The sequence below is a fragment of the Dasypus novemcinctus genome, chromosome 1 (assembly GCF_030445035.2).
Source record: "Dasypus novemcinctus isolate mDasNov1 chromosome 1, mDasNov1.1.hap2, whole genome shotgun sequence".
Classification (NCBI taxonomy): Eukaryota; Metazoa; Chordata; class Mammalia; order Cingulata; family Dasypodidae; genus Dasypus; species Dasypus novemcinctus.
In genome coordinates this window covers 57,804,938-57,832,505 of record NC_080673.1, presented here as the reverse complement: position 1 = coordinate 57,832,505, position 27,568 = coordinate 57,804,938, and positions in this window count along the sequence as shown.

Here is a 27,568-nt window from a genome sequence, read left to right as displayed (position 1 = left end):
AATAGCTGATATATTACACTGGTGCTCAGCTATCTTATGAACACTGGACATAAGTTTCAAAAGTGTTATTTTATGGGCCTAGATATGTTTTTAGACAAGTTATGATTAAGCTGGATAGTAGGTCAGGAAGAGAGGAGAAGGTTGCTGCAGGTAGTTTTGTTTTTCCAATATTGGAACTCAGACTAGTTTGTGTTAAGAGAAGTAAGAAAGCCTGTAGTTGTACTCCGGTCAGCCCTTACAAAAATGGTTGAGAAATGTAAATATTTAAGTATAGCATACTCAAAAGTACCTTCCATTTTAGAGTAAAGAGAGAAATCAGGTAGAATAATGAATAATTGAACTTTCTAATCACTTCCATTTATTTATTCAATTCTGAGGTATCAACCATATTTACTGTTTCTGGCAGTCTTTTGGAAGCTGAGGCTAAAGTGGTGTTCAGTTTTTATCTTTCATATACACTATATCTTCTTATCCTTCTATTCTGCCATTTATATCTTCAGCTTCAGTAATATAAAAGGTTTGTTTTATTATCAGTAATATAAAGGTTTGTATTATTATGCCATATACTTTTTCCTTGATTTGAAAAGTATACACACACACAGTAATAAACAATGTTCACTTTTTAATTAAATTTTAAGTAAATGAGGATTTCATGCATTACATGAAATCAGATAATTCCAATTCTATCCCAAAAGTTTTCCATATTTAATTATTTGATGCACACCAAAACCCACATTTTAAAATTAAATAAACTTAACTTTTAGCACATAGTGAGAAGTTTATGGATATTAAATAACTGAATTATGCCCAATATTGTTATGTCAAACTACAGTTTTTGCACTTTGGGAAAATTGAATCCCATTAGGTGAACATAGAGACAGATATAATGGAAAGAAGCAAAATAACATTATAAAAAGTTCCCTGAATTGGAGAATATCTTACAGAATACAACAGGACATTTTGAATACATTTAATATATTTTAAATTTGCTTTTTCAAAATCACATGAAAAATTAAACATTAGTTCAAATATTTTGCATTCGATTCTATTAGTTTCAGAGAAAATGAACACTGATGCTTGAAGGACATTTTTTTTGCATCCTTGATATAATTATAGCCAATTTAAATAGAGAACTCTTTCTGTAAATATACTATTACTGTTATTGTTTTATTGTTAATATTTATCATTGTTAGAAGCCTAATTAAAATACCAGAAAAAATATTCTTTCTGACACTACTCTAAAAGGAAGTGGTGAATTTTAGAAGAGCTCACACATAATATACAGAGCTGTTTTTTCTCATGAGAATTCTATCTCTAGTTTTCAGTCTCTCAAGGCTTGAATAATTAGTATAAATAGATAGCTTGCATATTGAGGAGCTTTGGAACCAAACATTTTTTGAAGTTTTTTGTCACTGGTGATAAGAGGAAAATGTACACTTCTTATTCTGCCTTTTAATGAGACATTTAAATTTATCTTCTGGAAAAGGACAGCACAGTAATATGTTCTTATAAAGGCAAAGGTAAATTGTTTTATAAAGTACATGAAGAAAAAAGGTTATTTACTGCTATTTTATTTATTTTAATTTAAAATAAATTTTTATAAAATGAGAAAATTGAAGGCTGAAGTTTTAGAAGGGATAATGTTGACTATTTTTGCAATTATGCAGTGCATTGTTTTCCAAATTCACATAAAGGTTTTTTAAATGACATAGGAACTTGTCATTTAAAAAATATTCCTATATTGTTCCTTTTTCCCTCTTCATCTTTCTTCACTTACTTTCATAATCTCCTTCTTCTTCAATTTCTGGAGGGTCTTAATCCAAATTGCTGGAGGTCTTGTAAAGAGAAGAAACTGGAAATCAAAAGTAAGAGAAGTCTTCATAGGAAACAGTCTGAAGTCAGTGGGCACCAGAATCCCAGGTGCAAGAAAAAAGAGATTGCCAGGTGATAGAAGGGAGAGATGCAAACTGAGGAACCCCAGGGATAGTGGCAAGCTAGTGCCAGAATGCTTTGTGACATGCATAGCCTTGCTGATGACATGATTTTGGACTTCTAGCCTCTGAAACCATAAGACAATAAATCCCTGTTGTTAATGCAAACTCACTGTGTTGTATTTGTCATAGTTACATGGCAGACTAAGACATGACTCTACAGAAAGGCAAATGGTGCATAGGTATCAGTCTAAACAAAGTAGAATATGCCACTCTTTTTCAGATTCTGTATGATATCCATAGCTGCAATGTTTGCACCCGTGGTATTCTTCCTATCCCATAACAGTGTGACTGAGACAGGCAACAAAACTTTCACAGCTGGGGCCCCTCTGCCATGGGCCTCTTTTCTGCTTCCACTAGGCGATATCTAATTCACTTCAACAATACATCTCTCTTCCACTCAATCATCTCACTTCTCTGTAGGTGGCATTAAATTTATGCCATTGTGAGAAAGAAATCAATTTGATCTGTTCATGGAGTCAATGATCTCTCTTGTGAGTAGTGATATATATAGAGAAATTGTTATAGTTCATTTAAAAATGCTTTCTTTTCTGTCGTGGACTAAACTATTTTTAAAGCAAATCTGACAAAGACTAGAGGTCATTTAAGCAGGGTTAAGTATGTAAAATTAATTTAATTTAAAGAGGAAAATAGAATTAAAAGATTAAATATACAGCATTTTATTTTGGTGTTTCAAGAGACTCTTGAGTCATATGTAATATCTATGCATTTTACTTTATCTGAGAAAATGAAAGCATAAGGGAACGTTTTCATTTTTGTCCTTTGGTCTCCAGGAAGCAAGAAGATTGAAAGTACAAAAGTAAGTACAGAAGAAAATAATCTAGGCATAACCATAAAACAATGACAAATTCCTCTAAAATCACAGAAGATAGGAAAAATTAAAAGATTGGCAATTCTTAATGCAATATAAATCATGTTTTCCATCTATCACCTGGACCTATCTATTTCTATTGCTACTAGAGCAAGTATCATTTTTTGACAAGCTGGTGCTCATAGCAAGAAGTCATCCTGATATTTTCTTTGATTATAACTAAAGAGCAATATCCATTCTTGCTACATGAGTGTAAAGCATAATTTAAAGCTCATTAAGAGTGTAGCAGGTGTTCACGTATAAAGTGCAAAAAAAGAAAGGGGAAGAATCTCTCTTTGGCTGAGCTGTCAGTGCTCTAAAAGCCTAATTTATTTTGCATAACCTTTTAGCAAATAGACATTATTTTAATAGAGAGAAGAGGAATGGAAACAATATATGCACGAAAGTAAAAGGACTTAGCCTTTTGATTTGACCTTGATTCCCACCCTTTGAAAATATTGCAGTCTTTTAACAATTGCAGTTTTGACATATAACACACTTTCTTCCCAGGAGATAGAAGTTTTTCAGATATTTTCTTAGCATAAAAGCAGCTCTAAAGTAGAAAATGAATAGGTGCATAAACTGAAACAGAGTCAGTTTATATTCATTGCAAAGCATGGAAGGGAATGAATGTTCAATCATCTGGACCCTTTCATATGTTCGTTTATCATGTGATATGCTCCTATTCTTCAAAGAGGAATTCAAACTCAAAATTGAAAGTGAGTGTAAGTCTTGTATTTGGAACTATTTTTCAATATCTTCAACTGTTGGCTCAAATAAATTATGCAAGTGATGAGAAAAATACCTAAGTATATCAGATCTAGACACAGAAATGGAACTGTGAGTTATAATTATTAGCACAGTGATACCATTTGATCTGTGGACTTGAGTCACTCTTTCAGCCAGTAACTGTAATGGCAGCCCAAAACTATTGGAGCTCATTGATTTTGAATACTCCAAATTGTTAGTATTTCTCTCCTTTTAGAAAAAGGACTACATTCTCTGTGTGGAGACCACACAATAAACAAGAAAATATTGAACTCCAATTATTACTTTTAATGAGCCAATAATATATTGAAAATTAGCTATCAAAGTGTTGGGATTGTCAGTCTATGTTGTTTTTATGGAACAATTCATTGGAGTAGAGAAGTAACTTTCCTCCTCCTTACATCCCTTAAAAATGACTGATGCCTTCTTAGGTTGCAATGGTGCCTTTTTCAGAATGCCAGTATTTATCTTCACACAGCTTCATGCTTTTCTCTTACTTGCCTGTCCTCACAGGATGTTTCAATGTGTCACCTGTAACAGAGCACAAAGTGGCTTTATTTATTAATAATTAATCACAACCTAAGTCAATCATGCTTGCTTTCCATTTCTTTCCACATAGTAGTTACTAATTAAATATTTACAAAATTGCATTGAACTTTATAGTCATGCCAACTTAAGGGCATTAGTTCAAAATACTGCATCTTTTTGAGTCAATTAGGTTTGCAATTTTTAAATATCCATATCCTATCAAGATAATATATAGGATCATTTGATTTCAGGTAATGTTCACTGCTGTGGCAATTCTTATACTTTATTCTAACTGAAATTGAATATTCTTCCTCATGTGTTATAACCACATCCTGACTTTAAAACTGAAAATTACAAAATTAACTTTCTATAGCAGATACTTATTAGTCCTTATTTATCAGATGATAATCAAGCATGGGGATATCTTTATTTTCAAAACCTGCTGTCAAGAATTCCTACTTCTGCCAAGTAAACATTTTTTTTGTATTAGAAATTAGTCATTTCTAATACAAATGCATGCAATTTGATCTCACTATTACGCTTCCATAAGTCCTTCATAAATATTATATTTGTTTTCCTATGGGTGCAGTTAGATGTTTGCATTGTGGAAACTCCCAGAAAGTAAAATATGCCCTGTAAAATTAATCTGCAAAATGGCAGTATGGATATGGAGGTTGAATACACACTGTTAGGGATAAAGCTCTCACATAAGTCTAATAATTCCAATTTCTCTATAATGATTTTTTTGAGAATCATATCTTCAAAAATGTCAAAAGTTTATTGAAAACCCTTTGCCATAATTGAAGCAGGGATGGTAATATTTCATTATGACATATTTTGAACCCAGAATTATAGTGCACTTCTCTCGAGGACCATCTCTTTTATTTGTTTTAAGTTAGAATAAAACAATCTTTTATCATAAGAATACTAGTAAGTAGGCTAACATGTAATACACAACACTGTGTCTCAAAACTATCATTTTAAGTAAAGGGTCTGCTTAGATTTTATAGAGGAGGCATATTTAATTATATACCAGTAGTATTTTGTATTGTTACATAGTCCAATTTAATTATGCAGTTTCTAAAAATATATTTCCCCTAGGCTATAGCTAATACATACTCATTAAATAAAATTTTAAAATACAAGGTGATTAGGTCTATATCCCTAAAGATATATATTAAGGAGCCTAAAATATCACAGTAATACAGAAATTCAATATTTTGTATTCATTGAACTGACACCAGACTTTACTAGAAAGGTAAAGCTGTTCTCTATTTATTCCAACACTTAAATGTAATATCACAGGGAATTCAACAAATAAAAAAAAGTAAACATCTTGCTAAAAATAACAATATAATATTTGGTTGCCTTTATAAAAAATAATTTAAATACACAATGAAATAATAGGTCTAGGTAATGACCTTCAACAGCTAATTAACTCATTTAAGCAAAATTTTGATTGTGAATGTATTATAATTTAGTAGACTGACATCACCTGAAACCATAATCTAGCCTAATGTCACTAGAAAATAAAATTTTACCAGAAAGAGGAAAAATACTCGACAGATATCATATTTTGCAATCTATGCCTGAGATGCAGATGCTAACCTATACTTTTATGGTCAATATAAGAATTAGTGATCTTTGGCAGAATGGAAAGGAGGATGATAGAAACAAAAGGGAGGTTGTCTTCTTCCCAGGTAGCAGGTCAGAATCCTAGAAGCTTTATAAGGAAGCCTTATGTCTAGATTTATAAAGACCAAAGAATATTTTTCAGATTGATGAACCAGATTTCAGCTTCATAGATATAATGAATATGAATATAAAAATGGTGCAAGAAAAAAATTCAAAACTCCTCTGCTTGGATCTTTTGGGGACAAGGGGAGAGGGAAAAAGTAGTTGCCCAACAGTTCTTAGACAGCTTCAGAGCAATTAAAAAAAAAAAAGGCAGGAGAGTAGGAAAGAGCGACCAAGGAAATGGTGGAACCTCAGATGCCAATTAGAAATGAAACATAAGCTATGTTTTTTTGCTTTACTTCCAATAACCATGATAAGGTGTCAGAAAAGGAGGTATAGATTTGAGAAGAAGCAAACCAGACCATACAAGGAGGAAGAATGTTCCTATTAGAAGACATAGTGAGTACAAACACAATAGGCATGAGCAGAAGGATCAGTGTGTTTGCATGATACCTTCTAATACTATGATAAGGGCACATGTTTTCCGCCATCACCCACCCTCATTTTATACAATGTAAGTTCAATCAATACTTAAAACTATGACTTTAAAGTTTGTATCTATTCCTCACCCGAGCCACTAAAAATTATCTGGGTTAAAGATTGCACATTTGTTTAACTCACATAGGTGTGGAATTTTTTTTAAGGGGAAGTGAAGACTTTCTTTTTTCCCAAGGTTATGTTTTACTTATTTAAGGGAAAAAATAACAAAAATATCCGCAGGTATACTAATATAAAATTGCAGGTTATAATGGGAGAAGAAGCTAATTCATAGACCTCTGATATATAAAGTTATTATCTCTTTTACTCTTCGCTTTTTTTTTTTTAAGATTTATTTATTTAATTTCCCCCCCTCCCCTGGTTGTCTGTTCTTGGTATCTATTTGCTGCGTCTTGTTTCTTTGTCCGCTTCTGTTGTCGTCAGCAGCACGGGAAGTGTGGGCGGCGCCATTCCTGGGCAGGCTGCTCTTTCTTTTCATGCTGGGCGGCTTTCCTCACGGGCACACTCCTTGCACTCCCCCACGCGGGGGACGCCCCTGCGTGGCAGGGCACTCCTTGGGCGCATCAGCACTGCGCATGGCCAGCTCCACACGGGTCAAGGAGGCCCGGGGTTTGAACCGCGGACCTCCCCGATGGTAGACGGACGCCCTAACCACTGGGCCAAAGTCCGTTTCCCTACTCTTCGCTTCTTGTCTCTTTATCTTAACACCCACCATACTTTTCTTTTTTTCAAATTTCCAATTTATTCTTCATTACATTAAAAATATACAATTTTAGCTTTTTTCTTCTTTATCCCCAAATCTGTATTTTCTAGTTTATAGTTTCCTTCTGATTAAAGTTCTAAATTAGTTTCTCTGGTGTTTTCTTTTGCCTATAACAGATGCCCCACATTATTTGTCCTCAAGGTGGAGGCTTTTAACCACAAATTGGTGGTTTCTTAAGCTTTCTATATATAAGCGTTAGCTTTTTCAAAGGATTAAAGTTGTGATATAGCCCTTTTTCTTCATTTTTCATGCTAGTCTTATTCTTCCCATTAATACTCTTTCAAAACAAAAGTTCCTAATCTGAAGATTATCCGAACTCTTCTCTCTACCTCCTAAGTGAAAGTGTATTTGCTTAGCCTTTATCTATTTGCTCTTTGTATTTGTTGGATATAACATTACTGCTACAATAACAACGGTAATAACAGGTGTCATACTGCATGATCACATGCAGAGAAGTCCTCACATAGCTTATCTTTCCACCAAGCTCAGAGAAACAATTTTATAGCTAAAGAAGCTGGAGTTAGCGGAAGTTAGTAAATTGTTCAAGATCACACAGCTAATAGGTAGATGAATCAAGATTTAATGCCAGGTCAACCTGACTCTATATACTGATATTACCCTCAATTTTAAAGCCATTTATTAAAAGGCTGATGTTCCCTCACAAAAGTTTTTCAATACTACTCCTACTTCTTGATGTCAGAGCACAATACCAGTGCAATGTAAGTAAGCACACGTGAAGATTCCCCTATCTCTTCCCATATTCCTTACACTGGCAATCTAGAACTGTGATCATTTATTCTAAACTCTAAAAATGGTGGCATCTCTCCTGAATGCTGGTTATCCGAAAAAATACTTAAGCAAGTCACCTGTCCTAGATCTGAAATAAATCTTACACCTAATTAGAGAGTTTATATTCCATCTATCCCTTCAAGGCAGTCTGGAATTGGCTTGCCTTGCATGTTCTACTCCCACCTGCTTCTCAGGTTTATAGACAGGTATCACATTCTCCATGGGAAGATATCTGAAGGAAATGGATTATAAGACCATTTTATCACTGGTATTGCCCAGAAAGAATCAAATTAAAGCGATTAAAGTAGGTTTACTCTGCTTTTTGTACAATCAGCTGAAGGAAGTGAATTTTAGTTCTGATATTTGTTTAAATATTTTATTAATTCTGTTTTCAGTTAATTCCTTCCAACTTAAAAAAAATTACATTATCACTCTATGCCAATTTCCTCTGGCCATAGTGGCTGAATGACCTTTCAATATTGTATATCCTTGGAAATTAAGCCTTTAAACACTTCATAAGGTAAAGCACACTGCCTTAAATAAATATTTCTTAAGTGTAATGAGATGCAAAAATATGTGTTCTAATTTATGCTATGACCATGCCATTTCTTTTCCTCAATCTTTTCTACTTTACACACAAATAGCTGGAAAGAAAAAAATGTCAAAAGAGACCAATGTAAGAAAGAGAGACATTACTAAACTGAATTTTAACATTGCCTTATAGGCAAATTTATACCTATATTTTATTTAAATATATTTTAATAATTGTTTCTTATTTGTCTACTCTTAGAAATTGTTTTAATGATTGCATGATATTCCACTAAGAATAAATATTACAATTTACTCAATTCTTTCCCAGTGTTGGGTTTTTATGTTTTTATTGATATTTCCTTTAAATTTCTATATTTGCAATGAAAAGTTTTTATGTATAAAAGCATTTCTTTGCTTAGAATTAGATTTCCAATGCAAAAATAACTAAATCAATTTATATGAATATTTTAAAAGGTCTGAGTACATATTTAAATATTCTTGAAGCTAAGGAAGTCATTTTTCCCAAGTTAAAGGAAAAAAAACACGTTAATCATTGATCTAGCTAATTCACAACAATTTAAATACACAGGAATTATTATTTAAAGTTCTCTGTAATAAAAGAGTTATTAAAATGTTGCATTCATATTTGCATGGGACCACAGTTTGGCAGAAATGTTAAGCATATCAGATTCTGAGTTGAGACAAACTTAGTTCACATTCATCATCTATATTTACTTTCAGTATTTACTTAGACTAGTTACTTCATGTTTTTAAACTACATTTTTTAAAATGTCTGAAATGTAAATAATTGGCTATATTCCATGCTTGTATTTTCAGTAGTAAATGGTTTAATGGTTTAAAGGGTGAAGCAAAATAGTGGGTACAAAATGAGCCTTTGAGAAGAACAGGTGGAACATAAGATATTTTTAGGGTATTGTAATTGTTCTGAAAGTTCTTGCAATGGTACAGGCCATTTTAAATTTTGTCAAAATCTATAAAACTGTATGGTGCAAAATGTAAAGCATAATGAAAACCTTTGATCATGGTTACTAGCAATGTTTGAATATGTGTTTGTTAATTGCAGCAAATATACCACACTAATGAAAAATGTTGTTAATGGGGGAAAGCATGGGAAAGGGAAAGGGTGGGCTATATAGGAATTACAGGGAGGGAGTATACGGGAATCTCCTATATTTTCTATATGACTTTTCTGTAACCTAAAGCTTCTTGGAAATTAAAGTGAAAAAAAAAGTAGACACTGAAAGAACATAGAGAAAAATTGTCAACAAATTTCATAGAGAAAAATTGTCAACAAATTTAAAAGGCAGAAGATCTTATAATCATGAAAGGCACAAAACTAATTTTAAATTTTTAAATTCTTTTTATTTTTTTAATTTCATTTTACATTTTTTTTTTTTTGGCTTTTTGGGGGGGAGTTTTTCGATTACAGAAGGGCTGCAGTGGTGGCAGGGGAGGATCACTGGCACGCAGTGTCAGTGTTGGGAGTATGTGTGAGGAGGGATTCACCTGGGACATGCCTTTATGGAACATGCATGTATTCCTGTGGTCATGGGACATTGTCTCAGTGGGTGGAGACCTACACAATAACCAACAGAATATTGAATTCCCATCCAAAGGAGTCCTGCTACATTCTCTAATAGAGCAGCAAGAATCCCTAGAGTACATGAGCAGTGCCTCGTGAAGGAGGACAGAACAGTATGCCAGGCCCTTGTTATTGATGCTTGCACTTATGAACCTTATTCTTGTGAAATTGAATCTTTGTCTGGTATTATATATTGTCTGAGAGTTACCTCCCGAAAGCCTTCTTGTTGCTCAAATGTGGCTTTCCCTAAGCCAATCTCAGCATATAAACTCAGTACCTTCTTCTGGCATGGGACATGATTCCTGGGGATGACCTTTCCTGTCACTGAGCAATTATGACCAAATGCCAACTAGTGATGCATTTGGAAAAAGACCTTGCCAAAAATTTAGGAAAATTAAATACAAATGCATTTGTATGACTAAGAGATTTTAAAGTGAGTTGGGAGCTCATGCCAGAGGTTATGCTTATGGACATCTCAGGAGGATCTCACTGAGTGCCACAGTAAGCACTGCCTCAAGAAGGGGTGCTCTGAGTTCTACAAAGACATCAGGACACTCTAGGCAGGACAGACAACCCCAGGAAATCAGCATCCTTTTGGCGTAACTTACCTTGGAATATATGAAAACCTATCTGCACAATGAGTTAGACTCATTCATAATTTTCCCACACGTGGTTCTTCTGCCCTTTTTATTTGAACCTATAAGTAGCACTATACCTGTTAAATATATGTCCTAGAAACTATATTGTCCAGGTGCTCATATGCCATTTGAGCCCTGAATCTCCACAGAGTTGCAGCCAACACCTACTCTATAGTTCATTGGACTCACTCAGGACAAAGAACAAAGGGATGATGATGGACAACCACCCATCCCCTGAAACAGAGAATATCTACAATAGTAAGAAAAACGATCCATCCTTCTGCTCCATAAGATCTAAGCCTCCTCTTAGCCAAAGGCACAGTAGGCATTGCCATCCAAAAATCCTCAAGATTGAGGAATGAACAAATATAAGGGGCATATATAACTATGGACTAAAGTAGAATTGTTATTATTCTAGTAATGGAAGAACTTGTAACATTGATGTAAAGACAGTGGTCACCAGAGGTTCTGAGAGGAGAGAGTGGGAAGGATAGGTAAAACATGAGGTATTTTTAGGACATTGGAATTATTATGCATGATATTGCATTGGCAGATACAGGCCACTATACATTTTGTCAAACCTAAAAATTGTGCAATGCAAAGTGTAAACCATTATGTAAACTATAGACCATAATTAGTAGCAATTCTTCAATATATGTTCATCAATTGAAGCCAATATACCACACTAATGAAAGATGTTGTTAATGGGGGAAAGTATAGGAGGGGGAAAGGGGCATATGGGAATCCCCTATATTTTCAATGTAACATTTATATAATCTAAAGTTTCTTTAAAAATGAAGAAAAAATAATAAAATAATTTTAAAAGGCCCATTGATATAGGTAAGCACTTTCTAATTAAGGATAGAACTTGTGGCTTAGGGCTTATGGCAATATGGAGACAGGTTGCCTGCATGTGGATTCCTGATCAAAAATTTTGTGACTTTAAGATAGTTACTTGAACTCTCTATACCTCTGTTGCATCAGATTTAAAAATGGAGATAACCACAGTCCTTACCTCTTTGGCGATGTATTACATGAATTCACACATGCCTAGATTTAGACCTGGTTTATATTAAACACTGAATAATTATTATTTTTATCACTAGAAATTACAAGCAAGTAAATATAACTTTCTACATTTAAAAAAAAGTCAGTGGCTATCTTGATGACCATAAAATAGATTGATTAGCATTTGTCACAAAGTAAAAAAATAGATAATTTAATTGTTAAATGACTAATGACTATTTTCTTTGCCATCAGCTACTCAAGCTAAATGCTACCTCAAGTCCATAACTGCTTGGTTTGTATAAAACAAAGATATCATTATACAAACATTAATGTACAGGTATTTTGCTATCTAGTAGGAATTGTTGAATATGATTTTAGGGCTCTTCTCCTGAAATAAAAAATTAAAATATAAGCATCCATGTCAGAGCCATAAGAAAGATAGATTTCAGTGTTTGGAAAGTTTCTAGCGAAAACTACAAGATAGCTGAATTTTTCATGTCACATCCAGCTTTTTCTCAACCCCTCATCCCCATTTGAATGTTTTCTGAAGGTTTAGTGGTGTTATTTTTAAACTGTGTGAATTGAAAGTGTTATCATTCACATGTACACACATAATGCGTATATATTTTAATAATGAAACACTGAACACAAATTGTACTGAACATTATAGTATATTTAGAAGAACACACATATTCTTTACAATTAGAAAGGATTTGGTTCCCAGCTCCACTCTTTATTAGCTGAGTAGCTTTAAGCACTTTATTTTATATATCTCTGAGCACCAATTCTTTCATCTGTAAAATAGAAATGACATCTGTTCCATGACATTTTCCTTTTTCTTTTGTAACTTATATATACCATAAAATTTGTTATTTTAACATTGTAAGTATGCATTTCAGTGGCATTAATTCTGTTTACACCATCATGTCACCATCACCACCATCCATTACCCAATTATCTTCATCACACAAAACAGAAAACCTGTCCATTAAGAAATAACTCTCCCCTTCCTCTCCCCGTAACACCAGGTAACTTTTTATCTGCTTTCTGTCTCTATGAAATTGTCTATTATAGGTATGTTGTATAAGTAGAATTATACATTTGTCCCTTTGTATATGACTTCTTTCATCATCACAATGTTTTCAAGGCTCATCCATGTAACAGTGTGTATCAAAACCTTACTTCCTTTATATGGCTGAAAAATATTTCATTGCATGAATAGATCACAGTGTGCTCATCCATTCAACTGTTAATGGACATGAGTTATTTCCACATAAAAATTATTAAGAGAATTAGCAGTTTTATGGAAAAATTATACAAAACATACAGAGTTCTAATATTAGCCCCTATTGTGGATTAATTATCTTCCATTACTTACAGTAGGGTTCACTGTGTTATATAGCCTTATGTTTTATCTTTATGGCATATTTATAAATAAAACCTAAAATTTCCCACTTAACCACATTCACATATATAATTCATTTTCATTAATTACACCCACAATATTGTGTTACCATCTCTACCATCCATTTCTAAAAATTTACAATCAACCTAAATAGATATTCTATACTAATTAAGCATTAAATCCTCATTCTTTACATTCAACTAGACCCTTGTAAACTAGATTATATATTCTAATTCTAGGAGTCTGCTTAATCTAATTACAGGATATCAGCATTTTTACCAAAGAAGAAGCCGGAATTTCTAAAATGCCTTTTCTGCACAAATTGAGATGATATGTTTTTCCCTTCATTTTTTAAAAGGGGTGGATTGCATTAATTGATTTTCTTATGTTGAAGCATCCTTGCATATCTGAGATAAAACATATACAATCATATTACCTAATTCTTTTAATGTACTGTTGTATTCAATTTGAAAATCTTTTGTTGAGGAGTTTTGCATCTATATTCATTATAGAAATTGTTCTGTAATTTTCTTTTCTTGTAGTTTTTGGCTTTGGTATTTGAAACATATTGGCCTTATAGAATGAGTTAGGTACTGTTCCCTCCTGTTAATTTTTTAGGAAAAAGTTTGAGCAGGTTTGGTATTGATTCTTCATGGAATGATTGGTAGGATGCACCTGTGAAGCTATCTAATCCAGGCTTTTGTTTGTTGGGAGGTTTATTTTGATGACTGATTCAACAACTTTACTTGTTATTGGTCTATTGAGATCTTCTATTTCTGATAGCATTAGTGTTGGTTGCTCATGTGTTTATAGGAATTTATCTATTTCATTTATGTTGTCTAATTTCTTGAAATACAATTGTTGATAGTATCCTTTTATGATCCTAGTTATTTCTAAGGAGTCAGTAGTAATGTTATCCTCTCATTTCTGCTTTATTTATGTAGATATTAATATCTTTTTTCTTTGCCAATATGTTTAAGGGTTTGCTAATTTAATTTATTTTCTCAAAGAACCAAATTTTTTTTTTTTTGTACAGTATTTGTCCTTTTGTGTCTGGTTTGCTTTACTTAACATAAAGTCCTCCAGCTTGAAAGAGAAAACTTTTGATTGTCTTAATATTCCTTTTTTTTTATTCTCAATTTCATTTATTTTAGTTCTAGTATTTTTTACTTCCTTCTTCTTGCTTTGGGTTTAGTTTGCTGATATTTTCCTAGTTTTAGTTTGCAAAAGGGCTGCTGATGCAAAGTATAAGAAATGTTTTGGCTTTATAAAGGAGATTTATTTGGGGTAAGAGCTTACAGTTCCACAGTCATGAAAAGTTCAACTCAAGGGACCATAAGAGGTGCTTTCATACAAAAATCAGATGCTAAGCTATGAAGCAAAATGGCCACAGATCTCTGCCAAGGTCTCCTCCTCTCTGTGCCTGGCATTGAGCTTGTCTCTTTCTGGACCTCCTCTCTCAGTCTTGGCAGCTTTATTTTCTTCTAAGTTCAGCTGTAAGCTATCAGGCATTTGGCTCATTTCTTCCTAGAACTCAGCTCTTTGAACTTTTCCTTTTTCTCACATGGTAAGATCAAATATGGTGGAACACTTTTCCTATGTGTCTCTTTTGTATCGGATCCAGCAAGAGGTATGAGACTCAACCTGACTCTCGCCTCAATGATGTAGTTCAACTGAAAGAGTCTCACATCCACAGGAATGAATTAATTAAAAAGACATAATCTTTTGAGATTCATAAAATAATTTCAAACTGCCACTCTCCACCCTCTGTATCAAAAAAAGACATGTTCGTTCCATATGCAAAAATACATTCATTACATCACAATATTTCAAAAACCTTAAATTGTTTTAATAGCAAACCTAAGTATGAAATCTCATAAATTAGTTATAGGCATGAGGTTTGTCTGGGGGCAGAAATTCTATTGGGCAATAGACTTAAAAAACAAGTTAGCTGCTTCCAATATACAAAGGAAGGACAGATGTGGGATAACCATTTGCATTACCATAAGGAGAGATTGGGAAGTTAACACGTGTCACAGGTCCCCAACGGTTCCCAAAACCTGCAGGGCATACTCAATTAGATTTCAAAATCTGAAAGCCATTTTTAGAATGATGTCCTATTCTCCTTGGGGAATCCTGTGGGCCTACCCCTTCCACAGACTTTTTATGGCTGTTTTCTTGTTCCACCTTCATCAAGCATCTAGGTAGCAGCCAACTCCTTACATCACACTCCAAGAACATTGAGTTGATGATCAGACTTTCCTCAATCTCTGGGGTACAGTTTCAACCCCCTTAGTATAGTAAGGTCATGGAAACATTCTCTCTAATCTCTGGCATATAGACCCAACCACCTCAGAATAGTGGGCTGGTAACCTTAATGTCCCCAGACACTGGGTACTGTGTTCCACCCTCTCTGTAGCATGGGCTGGTGAAACAACAGGCTAGAAGAACCACTGTCTTCAAATGCCAGGACAAACTCACTTTCTCTGTATACATTGGCAGGGAAGGGTCCCTCTCTTGGCCTGAGAAGATGTCTTAATTCCAGAGCTCATCTTCCACTATTTTCCTCTTGAAGCTGTTTTCCCTTCTATCTCTCTCTTCCTGTCCTTTTTAATCGAGGTTGAGAGTGATTTCATTCATTCAGATACCACAAAAAGCTTGTTGGTTTAGCATGCAGGAAATGGGACCAAGCCATCAGCTATCAGACAGTAAGATGATCCACGAGTCCTTCCTGGCTAACTGCATTTCTAATCCTGGCTGACAAGGTCCAAGTTTGGTTAAGTCCTCACAAGGGAAACATTCCTCTGGGAGTTTGATTTCCAGAAACTTGGAATTTCCCATACCAGTCTCTGGTTTATGTGTGCCAAGCAGTTTAATTATCATCTTATCTCCTTCCTCTTATATTTTGCTGTAAGTTGCAAGAAGAAGCCAGACCATATTTTCTACATTTAACTTGGAAATCTCCTCAGCTAAATGTCCAAACTCATTTTCAAATTCTGCCTTCCTTCTAACATCAGGAGTCAATTTTGCCAAGTTCTCTGCTACTTTAAAACAAAAATAGCCTTTCCTCCAGTTTCCATTAATATTTTCATCACTTCCTTCTAAGGCCTTATCAGAAATAGCTTTAGGCTCCATATTCCTACCAACAGTCTCTTCAATGCAATCTAGGCCTTTTCCATCAAGCATCTCACAACTCCTCCAAAAACACCCCTTACACATTTATAAAAGTGCTCCAGCATAGTTTCAATATCATACATGTCCTCTGTTCCCATATCCCTCTGTTTCCCCTTATCATGTTTTTTTCTCATCTTTCTACTTTATATTTTGCATGTCCATTGTCATTTCTTTTTGTTCAACTGTATTCTGACTCTTAAAGGAATTAAAGAGTAGAGGTGTATATTGTGGATATAGTAATATTGGGTTTTGCATTTACCCTTTTAGCTTTCTTCATTTTTTTCACAATACTCCAAGCCACTCTCTCTGATCTTTTCCTTTCAACCTGCAGAATAATCTTTAGCAATTCTTGTTGGGCTAACCTTTGTTGAATTCTCTTAGTTTCTGCTTATCTGTAGCTATTTTAAACTATCCCTCATTTTTGAAGTAGTTTTGCCAAATAAAGAATTTTTGGCTACCAGTTTTATTTTTCAGTACCTTTAATATATCATATCACTGTCTTCACATCTCCACAGTTTCTGATGAGAAAACAACTCTTAATATTATTAAGGATCTATTTTTTGTGTGTGGCAAATTGCTTTTCTACTGCTGATGTCAGAATTTTCTCTTTATCTTTGGCTTTTGAGACTCAAATAGCAGGTCCATTAGGATTTATTCTCTTTGGAGTACATTGTGATTCTTGGACATGTACAATTTTGTTTTTCATAAGACTTGGGAAATATTTGGCCATTGTTTACTCAAATATTCTTTCTGCTTTTTTTTCCCTTCTCTTCTCCTTTTGGGGTATCCATTATGAATATATTTCAGTACGTTGTGCTGTCACTCAATTCCTTGAGAAAGTACTCCATTTTTTTCTCTTCGTTTTAGCTATCTGTACTCCTGACACTATGATTTTAATTGCCCTGGCTTCTAGTTAGCTAATTCTTTCTTCTGCTTGTTCAAATCTTCTGTTATATGCTTCTACTATATTATTAATCTCTATTATTGTGCCCTTTATCCATTATTTCTGGAATGTTTCTTTTTATAACTTAGAATCTTCTTTATGCTCACACATATTCTTAATATCCTTTAGCTCTATATCCATATTCCTTCATCTCCTTGAATTGAGTTAGGAGACTTGTTTGAATTTCTTTGGTTAGTTCTTCCAAATTTTGTATCTCCTCTGAAATTTTAATTGTTCCTTTGACTGAGTAATATCTTCCTGTTTCTTATATGGCTTGCAATTTTTTGCTGATTTCTGGGCATCTGATTATTTTGATGAGCTAACTCTGAAGGTCAATTTCTTCCTCATGCATAGGGTTTTAGTTTTTATTTATTTGGTGTTAAAGTTCTTTGATGCTTGGCCCAAATTATTCTGGACCTTTAGAGTAGCCTGTGCTTTTAATAGTTCATATTTTCTCAGTCCTATTTCAATTGATTCTTGTCCTGGATATGCAGAAAAATTTTTAAGATTGCACTTTTTGTGCAGTTATTTCACCTCCAGAAGAAAGCTTCCTTTACTCTGTTCCTTCTTCAGGAGTCTAGATATGTTCTGCTTGTTTTGTGCAGAATTTTGTCCCCAGCTCCTATGACTTGTTTAAATTCTCCCTCTCACTCAGTGCTTGCTCCTTTTCTTTATAGTTTTCAGTTCTGGAACCAGTACTGTCTAACAGCAGTTCAATTTCCCCCACCCTTCATTTTTATGAGACTTTTCTGCCTCCAGTTTTTCTCTGTTAGAGTATATGGTGCTAGTTGGAATGAATCTAGAAAGTTGGGTCAATCCAGAAAAGTCAGTTTAAAGTTTAGGTGGTCCAACCAACAGAAACTGGATTATGTGTGCATACTTCTTGTGAACTGTTCTGCCACAGAATCTCTTTTTGTATTTTTCCTTTGGAGTGCTTTTGTATATAGTACCAATCAGCAGCTTGTTTTCTACCTTGGGACTCTGCAGACTTCATTCCTTCTGCTTAGATATCCATGGGGATCTAACTTGTTGCTTTGAGTGCTCTATAGTATGCATCCATAGCAAGAGGGACCTGGGCAGGGCTACCTCTGCATAACTCCCAAGTTTTGAGGAACCAAGTGAGGAGCCGAGGTCGAGGATGGCAGGCATGGGACAGAAATTTTAAACCTGATCTTGGAGATTATTTTCCTTTTCTTTGATTAAGCACTCATAGAGTCCTTCTCCAGTCTCCATTATCCTCCAGAGTTCTAGGCAAGTGGTATCTGTCCTTTTAGTATATATATATAAATATATATAGAATATTTATTATATATATTATATATACTATTTTGTTTCTCAATGTAAAATAAAAATTACTTCTGTTTCCTTTTAAAATATTTTAGGCATTACAGAAAAGTTTTGTTTATTTATATATTTACATTTTTTTATTCATTTTAAATTCTTTTTGAGAATAGCACCTTCTCTAGTAAAATAAAGAAGATCCTATATTTGGTTATTGTGAAAGTTATTACTGAAGTCCCAAAACACTATTGAATTTTATGTTAATGGTGTGCTTTTGTTTACTTAACTTAAGGAAAATCTTAATTGCACATCTTTAAAAATAATTTTGTTGAAATAAATGATAAGTCTCTAGGATATGAAAGATAAATTAAGAGCAAGATACAGTATTGTAATAAATGATATTTTCAGTTAAATAAATGTTTCAGATTGGTCATTTTTTCTAAAAACTATAAATTTGGCCTTAATTTTTAAACTAATTCTGAGTCAATTTTTATATCTTTAGCAGTTATAACTTTTCCCACAACTTTCTCATGAAAAAAAAAAACAACTCATCTTCATTTTCCTAATTCGTCTTCAATTTGTGGGTTGCCACAGTATAGGGACAGACCTAAACCTAGTCCAATGAGGTCACATCACCTGTACAGCTCCTCTCTTAAGTGGAGCTGGCTCCAAGGTAGTTCTTTCCATTTGGGACATTTAGATGCTCTATATGTGCCCTGACATAGCCCTCACCATGGTAATTCCCTTCAAAGATAGACTACCACAGATTCCTAATTCATCTCTCTGATTCTTACATGCACAGATATTCTACACCCACAAATTCAAACATCAGGATAAGCTGTTACTGGGGTTTGCTACTCTTAAACAAATAAGGAAACAAATAAGGAAAACAATCCTAAACCCCTTTTCCTTCTCAGTCTCAATAAGCTCTCCCTCTCATTTCTGAATTAGCCTTCTAAAACTTCCCCTCTTCTTAACAATCCTCTGCCGTTCCATCTGCATCTTTCATCTTCTAAACAAAACACATATCTTGGCAGGATAGACATCTCTCTGGTACCTTTAACCATCTAACTTTTTGCTCTGACACACAATGGTGTTAATGATTTCCTGAAGAAAGTGAACCCAAAAAATCACAACTTTGGAGATTTTAGAAGTAAAAATAACTCCATTTTCAAGTCCCTTCAAACCACAAGGACGCATTAAACAGTGTTAATAAATCAATAAATTGTTTTGGGTTCTTCTGGGTACATACCCAGCAGTGAACTTGCTGGGTCATAGGCAAATCTATAGCTCGTTTGTTGAGGAACCTCCAAACTTTCCTCCACAATGGCTGGATCCTTCTACATTTCCACCAGAGTGGATGAGTGTTCCCATTCCTCCACATCTTCTCCAGCATTTCTAGTCCTCTGTTTTTTAACAGCCACCACTCTAATGGGTGTAAGTTGGTATCTCATTATAGTTTTGATTTGCATTTCCTTAATAACTAGTGATGTGGAGCATCATTTCATGTGCTTTTTAACCATTTTTATTTCTTCTTTGGAGAAGCATCTGCTCAAATCGCTTGTTCATTTTTTAAATGGGTTGTTTGTCTTTATTTTTGAAATATAGGATTTCTTAATTTATGCTGGATATTAGGCTTCTATCAGATATATGGTTACCAAATATTTTCTCCCATTGGGTAGGCTCTCTTTCACTTCCTTGATAAACTCTTTTGAGGTGCAAAAGGTGTGTGCACATCAATGTTCACAACAGCATTATTCACTATTGCCAAAAGTAGGAATCAACCCAAATGCCCAACAACAGATGAATGGATAAGCAAAATGTGATATATATATACAATGGAAGACTACTCAGTTGTAAGAAGGAATACAGTACTAATACACAGGATAACGTGGATGAATCTAGAGGACATTTATGTTGAGTGAAGCAAGCCAAGCATTGAAGTTCAAATACTACATGGCCTCTCTGACATGAGTTAATCAAACCAAACCAGCCAGAGACTAGAAGATAGGCTAACAGGAAATGGGGGAGAGGAGAAGAAGGATGTGAACCAATGCCCACATGGGTGAAATCTATAATAAAGTGAAGGTAAGTAGCATGCTTGATGGGGCCTAGTGTTGGGATGATGGGTCAGATGGTCCATGGAATTGGGGGGAGGGTTGGAGGGGAGCAGATGAACATGGGAGATTGTTGGATATGTAGTTCAAAGTATAATGCTGAGAAAACTCTTTAGAAATAAAGAAATAATAAGGAATAATAAGGAAGGGTTATTGGCTTAAGGTGTTTGACAGGAGGCATCCAGGGAGTTTGTGAGTGCTTATCATGTCATAGTGTCTTATATCATTGGGTGGTGATACATACAATGAGCAGGAAGGTGTTATATCCCCATCCTGGGGAGACCTGATATTCTCAAACAGAGGGAAGGGTATCTCTCTAGAGCATGGGTGGCTCTCAATCAAGGAGGACAGACTAGTGTGTTAAGGCCCCAGCATTGTTGCAAATATCTAACAATCTTGTCATTCAAGCAGTGAAGCACGGTCATCACAGTGAGCCCTGAGGGGAGGGGGTGAGAGGAATAGAATAGTTGGAAGAGAGGGTAACTGGGGACAATGGAGGTGTTCTACATAATCCTGCAATGATGGATACAGGTCATGTTAAATTTCACCAAAAATTTTTATAAAAGTGTATAGTCTAAAACATAAACTATAATATAACCAATAATTTATAAAAGTCTAAAATGTAAACCATAGTGTAAATCATAATGGAAACATGGTTGGTGGCTATATTTCAATATCTGTACAACAGTTACAGTAAATGTATCATCTACATGTAATAAGATCATTGCTGGGGAAGGGAGAAAGGGTTTGATGCTGGGTATATTTGAGTACCCTATGTTCTATATGTGACTTTATTGTGACCTAAAACTTTTTTGGAGACATTAAAAAAAAAAAGTAAAAGAATGTAGACGCCAAGGAAGAAATGGAAGAGATTGCCTTGCCTTACCACTGTACATACAGGGCAACACCTAACACCAAAAAAAAAATTATTATGATATTTTTCATTTTAATATGCCAATTAGTTTTTTCTTTATTTTAGTTTTTCTAAATTATTAAGTATTCTATTTCTAATCTTAAACCTATCATTACTATTTCATTTTCCTATCCATTGAATTTGGCAATATATTAGAATTACTTTTGAAGGAGTTTTGGATCACAGAGGGCTTCAACTATGGAAGGGGAGGAACACTGATGGGGGTGTCATTGATGGGGGATGTATTGGTTGAAGGGAGTTCTCCAAGGCATACTTATAGGGTATATAGATATGTTCTGATGTTCGTTGCGTATTGACATAGTGGGTAGAATTTCATATGACAATTGAGGGAGTGCTGAGTTCCCATTTCAAGGAACTCTGTTGCACTCCCCAATGGAGCAGCAAGAATCCTCCAAGTGGAAGGCAAAGAGCAATGAAGAAGAAAGGTCCAGTGATGGGCCCTTGATACTGATGACTATGCTTAGGAGCCTGTGTGCTGGAAATTTCAACTAGGCCTAGAGCTGCAGGGTGCCTAAGAGTTGCCTCCTGAAAGCCTCCATATTGTTCAAATGTGGCCACTCTCTAAGTCAAATTCAGCATGGAAATGAATTACCTACTCCTCTGCGTAGGACATGACTCCAGGGGATGAGCCTTCCTGGCACCAAGGGATTTCTACCAAGCACCAGCTGGTGATGCAACTAGAAAAAGACATTTAATAAAAGGGGGGAACTGTAAGGACAAATGAGTTTATATGGCTAAGAGACTTCAAAGTGAGTCAGGAGGTTATCAGAGGGGTTGTGCTCATGCACACCTCAGCAGGATCTCAGAGACAGCCAAAGTAGATACAACCCCAAGTAGTGGTGGTCCTGAGGGCTATGGAGACACCCAGGTCCTACAGTCATGACAGATGGTTCTGGAGTTCAATGTCCTGCCAGTGGGACCTACTTTGGAATTTATGCTTTTGAGTTGATGGAGTTGGACTGGACTCAGATATGACCTCGCTACACATGCCTCTTCTGTCACTTTCACTTAACCTGGGGTAGGTGTATGCTTAGGAGACTTGAATCTCTGGAATGACTATGTGCCAGCTGGGCCCTGAGCCTCAACAGGAGTTGAAGCACTACACTCCAGTTCATTGGACTTGCCCATGTCAGCTTACAGTGAGGTGGGGATGGTCAACCACCATACCAGGGAACTGAGAGAGTATACAACTGCAAGCAGGAGAATTCCATCCATCAGCCATGTGGGATCTAAGCCCCATCTCGAGTTAGAGGTGGAGTGGGCATCACCATCCCAGAGTCCTCACCATCCCAGGGAGGAATAAAATAAGTATTAGATTGGACATACTGGTATTCTACTATAGAAATATTATGACTCTAGCACTGGAAGAAACTGTTTTATTGATGTGGAGACAGTGACCACAGGAGTTTCTGAGGCAGGGAGAGGGAAGAAGAGGTGTGATATGGGGGTATTTCCAGGACTTGGAGTTGTCCTGAATGATATCCCAGGGACAGATGTAGGGAATTATATATGCAGAACGGACTGGGAGAGAGTGTTAACTACAATGTAAACTATAATCCATGCTGTGTAGCAGTGCTCCAAAATGTATTCACCAAATGCAATGAATGTGCCACATTGATGAAAGAATTTGGTGATGTGGGAGGGATGGGAGAGGAAAGTGGGGCTATACGGGATCCTCTTATATTTTTTAATGTAACATTCTGTATGATCTATGTATTTTTAAAAATATTTTAAAATCTATTAAAAATAATAAATGCAAAGCAAAGCTCAAAAAAAAATAAATCAATAAATTTTCTTGCTAGCTATCTCTTTCTAGTCCGACAAATTGTTGTACTTTAAAAAGAATATTATGGTAAAGAGATAAGATAATGGTAGAACTGTCTTAATATAATGGAGAGAAATAAAGATAGATCATGGTGTCAACAGAGACATCATGATATATCAGAGATGAAGAGAAGAACTTCTGCTCAAAAAGTATTTCATTATCCCATTTCTACTGCTGATTCCTGAAGTTGTTTAAACAAAGAATATAACCATTAACACCAAATCTCTCTGACTATAGATAAAAATAAGTGGATTTTGTTATTGTTTTTATTTGTGAGTGCTTGTTTTTGTTCAGGTTGATGAATAATACATACATACATTTCCCATCCATTCTTTGTGTATATGGGTTCTAATACTGTAGCAGCAGGTCAGGAAAAGCCATTCAAGAAAAATATAAAGTAAAAAAGACTGTAGATTTTGTCAAGCAAGTTGCTATAATGGTGTGTTACAGGAACACAAGTTCAGGGCAGAACAGAAAATTTCTACCGATTAATAAGGAGAGAAGAAGTTACAATCTGATTCTCATAGATGCACAAAGACTATAATAAAAAAAAATAAGATAGAGTGTTTGCAAAGAAGTGGATGGCAAACAAAATCATGTGGAAAACAAGTTTATCAGTATTAATATTATATCTAGAAAGCTAGACAAATTCATTAATTGAAAAATGAATATTATTAATTTATATAAAAGATGAAATATGGCAAATACTTTTATGTATACATATACAGACATATGTGTACACATATATTTGACCAAACCACAATCATATCAGAAGATTTTTTTCATTTCAAATATCCTTCAAAATTTGATATACCAAATGAAATAAAACTATATGAATGATCTGAATAATATTTAACTAGCTTAATTCGTTATATCAAAATGTATACACTAAACAGAACAACAAGCCCATCTCCAATCAAGAAGGCAGAGTGAGACATTTCAGAGCTCTGACTCCAACAGAAGCTTTGATCAACTAGTTAGAAGTGGTGGAAATATCTTTTTAAACCTCTGGAATATAAAGGAATCCAGTAGTGAGGGAGTGCTGGATAAAGGAAAAATTACATAAAAGAGGTTGGATCTGCTGGTGCTTCCCCTATCTCCTCATTTGCTTGGTGTAAATTGGCCCATGCATCCAGTGTGGGTCCCTGGGGCAAGTTCCTTCCACGGTTAGCAGGGGAACATTCTTGCATATTCTGGGAGCATGTATATCTGGCCCAATCTGTCTGGTGGTAGCCTGAGGGACTCACTGTCTAGAACTTGCCTTGCATATAGAAACAACTCAGAGAGCTCTACAGAATGCTGTGAAAGAGCAATCAAGTCATGCTGACTGGGGAAAGGGATTGGTGGCTGTAGAACAATGCATGCGATTACCATAAAGTTTGGGTATGCCTGGGGCCCATGGGAAAAGGGGACATTCAAAACCATATAAACTGGAAAACTCCTAGGGTCACATGCATATGTCCATGACAAGACGCATTTGCAGAAATGGTCAGAGAGGGCTCTACACTCTGGCTTGGAGTTATTCTCCAAGCTCATTGTGTGGATGTACTCTGAAGGATAGCACTCACACAAATCAATCTGCAAAGACTGGGAAAGATATAATCTTTTTTATTTTCCTTCCTCTACTTTTCTTCTTTTTATCAAATGTTATTTTCTGACATTCAAGGAAAGCTGTCATAACACTAGCCGAATACAAGTTCAAGTAATAGACACCTCAGAGCATAAATTCTAGTGATAGAAGAGTAAAATTTCAAAATGACCAGGTGTGCAGTTTGAGATTATTTACAAATTCCAAAAAGAGAGATTATGTTTGTAAACTGTCTGTTACTCTGGGCATGATCCCCTTTGCTTGTATTAGATTCAGCTGAGATGTCTTTGATTAAATTATATTTAGATTAAGTCTTTGATTTGACCACATCAGTATGGTGTAGCTCAGGGTTGATTCCCCATCCCCTTGGTGGGCTATATAAATGGACACTTACTCAAGAAGACATGCAGAACAAGGTACAGAAGAATAAGAAAGAACTTTGTCAGTTTTGATCCTGGAGCCCCAGGGAGAGATAAGCCATTTGCCTAATAGTTTGCAACTGAAGAGACCAGAGCCCTGAGCAGCTGAGAAAGCCCAGAAAGAAACAAGTCCTTCATTCTACAGATGAGATGGGAGGAAGCTGGGCCCACAGAGGCATAAGAGGAAGAAGAAAACTAAACCCTTGCAAAGATCAGCAACCATCTCGCTTCAATCCGTAGCAACAGATATGAGTGAGAAAATGTCTCTTAAGGTAACTTGAATTGGATTCTTTAGGGCATTGTAACTGTAAGCTTTCACCCAAAATAAATACCCTTTTTAAAAGCCAGCAGATTTCTGGAAATTTTCATCAGCACCCCTTTAGCTGATTAATACACCAGCTTTCAACAAAAAGATTACAAAACATACAAAGAAACAGGAAGTAATGGCTAGGCAAAGGAAAAGATTAAAGCATGAGAAAATATCAATGAGGAGATCACACCTGGAACATACCAGACAATGACTTTTAAAAATAGTCCTAAATGTGCTCAAAGAGCTGAAGGAAAACATGGGCAAAGAACTAAAGGACATCAGGGAAACAAAGATGAACACGAAGGAACTATCATTAGAGAAACTGAAATTATGAAAAGGAACCAAACAGAGCTGAAAGCCATACCAAGAAAAATAAAATTTCCCTAGAGGGGCTCAACAGCAGGTGGAGCTGCAGAAGAAAGAATTAGAGAACCTAAGTATACGACAATTGAAATTACTCAGTTTGAGTGGCAGAAAGAACAAAGAATAAGAAAAGTGAACAGAGCCTCGGGAGTCTGTGGGATAACATCAAGCACACACATTGTGGGAGTTTTAGAGGGAAAAGAAAAAGTGAAAAGTGGAACACAGAATATACAGTGAAATGATAGCTGAAAACTTGCCAAATTAAAACAAAAATATGAATATACACATTAAAGATGCTCAACAAACCCCCAAATTAACTCTCCAGAACCTCCACTTCCCAAGGCCACTAATAAATAAAAATGTTTAAAAGTTATTATCAAAGGACCCAGAGAAGGCACTATTAAAAAACTGTACTGGGAAACATGAGCATTTCTCAAGGAGACACTGAAAAATAAAAGATGCTACTGCAAAGTTAAGATAATAACTTTTAAATGTTCATAATGCAGTGTAGTTGTAGAATTGATGATAAGTATGCCAGTCCCCATTTTTCTCCCAATCCATCTGCTTCATTTGAAAAACTTCCTAAAAATTTCCAGTCTATGAAAACTTTTCTTTATTCCAGGGTTGCTAGGGGTTCATTTTTATTCAAATAATACTTTCATAATTGTTAATATATTTTTGAAAGGAAAAGATACATGCAAATGGATTTGGTTTTTCACTTTAAACAAAAAGCTAAAACAAAACTTTATGGGTTTCTACAATTTAACAAGTGAAAAAAGAAAGTTTCCATTTAAATGAATATTATGCTTTCCTCTCATCCATTACATCTCACATTTTATTAATTCAATAAAATTAAATAATTAACATTACAGAAATATTGCTATAATTTATATGTTCAGGAAAATCTGTACTACCTTCTTGCAAATTCTATTGTGAACATCATCCTGAAACAGCTGAAGTAAGGAATAGTAGCTTTCTTAAAATGTACCTTTAATTTAAGGAAATTTACTCAGCTTTTATTCCTATTAATAAAGTTTCATGTCTATAATAAAGATACCTATTGAGATGATTTCACAGTTATCATTTTGTAAAACACTAAACATATTTACAGTTTATAGGCATAGATATTCACATAAACATAAAAAAGGCTTAACCAGTATTTAAATGAACTGATAGACAATTTCCAAGTAAACAGAATATTCAATGTTCAGATTTACTTATTTTTTATTGTTGAGAGTAAACTGTTCAAGAAAAAGCTTTTATTTGTTTCTACAATTTACATTCTGCCATTATTTGAAAATAGCAAAAGAAATCTTCTGCCTAAAAAACATTCTTTATTTTGCTCTTGTCTGGGAATTCCTCAGAAGAACGAAAAATTAAGATTTTAATATTGAAGTAATATTTGTGCTTTCACATCAAAGAAGAAATTATATACTTACAAATTCCTAAAATATAGAACTAGTTAATTCTCAAGGCCCATTCCT